This window comes from Oryzias melastigma, unplaced genomic scaffold (genome assembly GCF_002922805.2).
Source record: "Oryzias melastigma strain HK-1 unplaced genomic scaffold, ASM292280v2 sc00310, whole genome shotgun sequence".
NCBI classification, from domain to species: domain Eukaryota; kingdom Metazoa; phylum Chordata; class Actinopteri; order Beloniformes; family Adrianichthyidae; genus Oryzias; species Oryzias melastigma.
In genome coordinates this window covers 175,707-181,694 of record NW_023416918.1, presented here as the reverse complement: position 1 = coordinate 181,694, position 5,988 = coordinate 175,707, and the positions used below count along the sequence as shown (strand labels likewise).

At 44.3% G+C, this 5,988-nt stretch overlaps 1 long non-coding RNA gene across 1 annotated transcript in view; it reads right to left on the bottom strand.

The window, feature by feature from the left end:
• Positions 1 to 2,450, bottom strand: part of LOC112141213 — a 12,875-nt gene extending 10,425 nt beyond the window's left edge. Inside the window, exon 1 of the long non-coding RNA XR_002918334.2 lies at positions 868 to 2,450. This is a non-coding gene — a long non-coding RNA (uncharacterized LOC112141213). The remainder of the gene's footprint in view (positions 1 to 867) is intronic.
• Positions 2,451 to 5,988: the final 3,538 nt, after the last annotated feature.

The following is a 5,988-nucleotide window of genomic DNA, read 5'->3' as shown; positions in this document are numbered from 1 at the left end:
GCTCTACAGCTGTAATGTAAATCAATAATAGTTCCGTTGTGGTGCCAAGGTAAGTATCCCAAGTAAATCATCCACCTTTTTTTACGCTCTTGGGGACAAAAAAGGGAGTGTTACAAAACAAATCAATTAAGCCAGAGACTGGGAATACAAATTCTGGCAGGGTATACTTACCATGGCACAACACCGGGGTCGACCGGAAGTATCACCCTTTACAGGAAGTTGCACCCAAAACCCCTGTTACATCAGCTTTTGGGACATTTGGGGGGCTTTAAATGTGCTGTCTGTTGATCCTTGCCACATTTTGACAATTTATAACAAACTTATTTAATTCATGAAACTATTGTCTAAAACAGCTTGTGTATAATCCTACAGGTTGAAAGGAGGCATTACGGTTGAATCTACTGGTTTGCATAACTTTCAATCGACTTGGGAGTTAGACGACATTGCCTGAGTATAATTGGCTTTGACTTAAGCGAACTCCATCCTGGTGATGGGATTTGCAACAAACGTTTCACTCAGGATCGTCTGTGTACTATGTTAGCCTATATCAGCAATGATGCTAGCGTCATTTTATCATTCAGACACGGGTCTCCTTCGGTCTGGACCATGAGCGCCAACCTGAAGAAGGTGGAGGAGAAAAATCAGTTTTCTCTATATCACGATCCATGTTGAAGACGCAGGGTGACTACGTTACCTCAAGCTAGCTTCTCTGTTAATCACTGTTAAACAATTTCCCCCCCCCTTACCTTTTTAACTTTGAATATACAATTTTTTTAAAAATATAGCATCATTTCCATTTAAACCGTCATAGCTGGCGCACACGGTCATTATCAAACATCAGATAAAAAGTAGTTGTATGCGGCTTACCTCAGTCCATTATCGTTCATCCGCCGATGTATGGTCTGGCGACTTACACCAAACACCCCCGATATTTCCTTGACGTTGAAACCATGTAATAAATATCCTTCAATCACGTGGAAAGAGATGTTGATGACAGGTCACCCCCTCCCAGGTACGATTGCATCCACCTGATGAAGGGCTGAGTGCAAGTTGGCCAAGACAACTTCATCAACACTGATGTCGGTGACGGCAGAGTGTTCAGCCAAACTCTCTAAAAGCTATTCTAGTCTGTCACGAGTATCGCATGCTGAAACAGTTTCAAACTCCAACTGGGACGCTAGTTCTAACAAATAATTCGCACACAGGTTTTGGAACGCCATGTTGTTTGAAGGTAAAGCTAGCTTTTTTTTTTTTTTTTAACTTTATTAAAACCAAAAGACGACGAAAAGAGAGCCCTGACGTCATCGTGGTGCGCCGATATCTCGGAACCGCTCATTCCAGATTGCAATAGATTTTTGTTACACTTATTGCGCGGCTGGATGTTAAAACGAAAACGCAATCTCCATTTGCTTCGTCGCTTTACTTATGTTACAGAAGGAGCTGTGTTGAAGAAGAGAATGCAAAAACGGTTCTGAGAATTGCTTTTTTCATTTGATTTAAGAGACAGATAATGCAGGTATATTTCGAAAATGAAATATAATTTCTGTTTATGCATTTTAATTTTAAAGTTTGATGTTTATGATTGAATTTTGATACACAATTACCATGGAACTTTTTGAAAATTAATGTCAAATGCCATTTTCTTCATCATTTAAATTAAGTTGCAGAATGAGCGGTGTTGAAGAAGAAAAGGCAAAAACAGTTTTGATAATTGCTTTTTTTAGTTTGATTTAAGAGACACATAATGCAGGTACATTTTGAAAATGAATTAGCATTTCCAGTATTGACTTTTATTTTGATTTTTGGGACACATACGCTTCCATAGATGTGTTTGGCCAATAAGAAGCTTCAAAGGCAGGTTGGTTGGAAAACATGTAGGACAACAGCCCTCCAGGCCTGGAGTTCGACACCTGTGAGCTAGGTGGAAGGCGTGGTGGTGGAACCTGCTGTAAATATTAACAAAATTGTGTGTGTGTCTTGAAAACTGTCTGCAGCATATCCTCCCTAACCATGAAGCTGTCTGTGTGCTCCGCAGCTGCGGTTTCATTTCCTTAAGTTCTGTGCTCAAAAACAACTCCTTATATGGAGTGTCGAGCGTCAAAAGTACACAGAGTGATCACATTACAAACTTATTGATTACAGCTAAACAATACAAGGCCTGTTAACAACTGAGCTCAGAAAAATAAAACTAAAACAAATTCAATAAAATAAAATTAGATAAAAAATAAAAATTAAAAAAAAAACTGAGTGTGTGATTGTCCATCGACAGAGTGAGTGCAATAAAGTCGTCTCAGTGAGTTTTATGTGTGCAAATGTTTGTGTGTATTTCTTAAATAGCTATTCATAGCATTTTAAGCTCCCCTTTCTAATTTTCCCCTTAATTTTTCCCCTTAAATATTCCCTTAAGTTTTTTATTTCTATTTTCCCCTTAATCTTTCTCTTAAGTTTTCCCTTAAATATTCCTTTAAGTTCTTTTTTAATTTTCCCCTTAATTTTTCCTTTAAATTTTCCCTTAAATATTCCTTTAAGTTCTTTTTTAATTTTCCCCTTAATCTTTCCCTTAAATTTTCTCTTAAATATTCCCTTAAGTTCTTTCTTAAGTTTCCCCTTTTTAATTCTTCCCTTAAGGCTTCAGAGATTTGCAATACGTATTAAAAAAAAACCCTGAGACATCCACCACATAGAAAAATATTTTCCTAAAATCATAAAATTATCAGAGAGTCCCAGAAAGCGCAGATTATATTGCTAAATGTATCAAGAAGCCTTACTACTTTAAAGGCAACCTCTCTGTCCCGGCCTGCACCACCCTGCGCGACAAGATTCTGGCAGACATTAAGAGAGACAGGAAGAGAGAAAAAAAGGGCGACCCAGAGCTGCAAGCTGTTCTCGGATGGCTGACTCAAGCAGAAAAGAGGAAGGAAGACAGAGCTAAAATGAGACAGAGTGCAACCGTTGCTGCTGCAGTAATCCACCCACAAGATGAAACATCAAGCGGAAGACACCCACAAGTAGTGAACCAACCACCACAACAGCACCACCCACAGGTTGCTGTTGGTCCTGCAGCCAATGTTCCACAGGAGAGAGGAGAAGGCACGGCGTCCACTCAGCCATGCTCCACGATTCGCCCCCTCCTTACTCAAATGGCGCCTTCACTGACACTGTGGCAGGCCGATTAAAGTTTAGAAAACAACAAGAAAACGAACAAGCAAATAATGCAGACCAAAAAGACAAACATCAACCAACTTCCAAACCAAAAGAATCGAATCCTGATAAAGGCCTTTATCCTTCTGCTCATGAAGTTGACCGACTACACACTGAATTCCTCAGACTCACGACCCAAGATTTACCCCCACTACCTGATGACCCAGAACAAGCCCACACATTCCCCATGATCCAGGTAGCGAACCCACACCATGACCCCGGCGTACAGGGTTCCAGACCGATCATGACCGTCTACCGCCCATGGACTGAGCAGGAATGCACCGATGCGTGCTCCGGGTTGGGAGATCTTACTGTGGACCCTCGAGGATGGGTGGAGAATCATAAACTCCTGATGTCATCTTACGTCCTAAATGGATGGGAAGCTGAAAAAACCCTGAGGAAAAGCCTTAAACATAACCTCACGAGAGTCAGAGGAGACTTCACTGGAAAGGATGGAAACGACGCCTGGCTGCCTGGAGGAGATGCCGCATTAAACACACAGCTGAATCAACTTTATACAAGGGTCGAGCAAACATGGAGAAGAACCACCAACTTTATCAAAATTGGACAAACCAAACAAAAAGAAGAGGAACCAGTGGACGAGTATTTCGGGCGCTTGGAAGAAATTTTCAAAGCCTACAGTGGACTGGAGGACCCAGACCCGACAACAATTTAAAACTGCGCTCCTAAATGGCCTCAGCCCACCAATCTCCAATTTTATCAAAAAGTACAATGTCAATCATACCACTGATGGCCCCATCCCAATCATGAATTATGCCAGACACGCCGAAACCATACACAAAAAGAAGAAAACCACTAAGGCTCAACAGGCTGCGGCCGTCTTTCTATCTGCCATGGAAGCTGGCTCGCTCACCGACGATGTGGAGGAAGAGGAGAACACCATCTACTACCAACAACATGGCCCCCCCGGCACCGCCCCTCGGGACATGGACGTTGGCACAACAACCATAGAGGAAGCTCCAGAGGAAAAGGAAATTACCAGAGGCCTCAGCCCAATCCTGGATCAGGGAACTGTTATACCTGTAACCGGCCCGGACATCTGTCCAGAGAGTGCCCGTATAACAGGGTGGTGGTTTCAACCAAAGACAACATTACAATCACAGTAACCAACAACAACAGAGTCACCAAAACCAGCAATACCAGCCTCCCCCTCAAGGTGGACAATACCCAAATCCACCCCTTGGGCCAAGACCTCCTCAAAATTGACTAAGCATAACGCGAGTGGAGGACCTGAAGCAAGTTCCTGACCTCCACATTGAACCTGAAGAGTGGGCGGAACAATCTGAAGCTTTCCTGGATCTCACGATGGTGGCCCCCCTACAGTACCCATCTGGCCTACCCGTTAAAAAACCTGAATGTACAATCCTCCTGAATGGCTATAAAGTCACCTTCTTGTGTGACTCTGGAGCAGACAGAACAGTCTTGAAAGACACCTTACCCGGTATTGGGCCATCTCACGCCAAAATCGTCGTCAAATCTGCCAATGGAGTACTTTCATCATGTCCCATATCAGAGCCCCTGGAAGCTAAAGACCCAGTCAGCGGTTTGGCTACTGCTACATCAGTAGTACTATTCCCAAATTGCCCAGTCAATCTACTAGGAAGAGACCTCATGACTATTCTCCGCATTACCCTTTGTCCAACAGATGATGGCATGGTTGCTGTCCCTTATGAAGCCGACATTCCTGTGTTCATGTCTCTGATGGGCCCACAGAACTTGTATTTCTCCCTGGACTCGTCAGATCCCAGTCTAAGAGACTCCCTTCAATGCCTGGCTCAGCAGTATTCCCTCGAACCCTTCGCTGTAGTCCTCCCATTGGCTCTACATGTCACCCTCCATTACGAGCACCACCGCCTGGACCCGAGAGATGAAGATTATTACCAGTACTTTGCAGAAGCAGGACCCCAGACCGTCTGTCTGATTCATTTCTATACAGACTGTAAGAGCAGGTCCGCCTGCTCTTTCACTTTACCCTGGTACTCACAGAGACTGTTCACCAAGGATGGGACAGAGCCCCACATGTCTGTCAGTAAAGGCCCACAAGACCGATGGTATGATCTCGCCATCTGGATCACTGATCTACAAAAAGACCTCACCTGGCAGCCCTCGGACAAACCTGGCTGGGAAATAAACACTGCCACCGGCTGTCAGAGAGTCTCACTGATCTGGCAAACTGTCCTGACACCTACCATCCATCGAACAGCCCCCCTGTCCATGCTGTGACCCCCAGAGATAATGCTGTCTGCAGACGATCCCAGACTGAGCTCAGTGCCGACGTTGGCCTCATGCATGCTGTTACTCCCGTCCAAATAAAACCCAAGACTGACTATAGACCAAGAATCCGCCAGTATCCCCTCAAGCAAGACGCCGAAGAAGGCATCAGGCCAGTAGTCCAGGACATGTTAACCTCTGGGGTGATCATTGAAGCCCCTTGGGCCCAGTGTAATACCCCAATTTTCCCAGTGAAAAAGGCTGACACTGGCCAGTGGAGAATGGTCCAGGACCTTAAAGCAGTCAACCAAGAAGTCGAGAGCAGAGCTCCCTGTCTCCCTGATCCACACACTTTGTTGAACCAACTCCAACCTGACATGACATGGTTCATTGTGGTAGACCTCAGCAATGCCTTCTTCTCCATTCCCATCCATCCAGACTCACTAGGATGGTTTGGTTTCACGTACCAGGGCAAGAAATACACCTATACCCGACTACCACAAGGCTTCTGTGACAGCCCCACCATTTTCAGTGCAGCTATACAAGCCTGTGTAG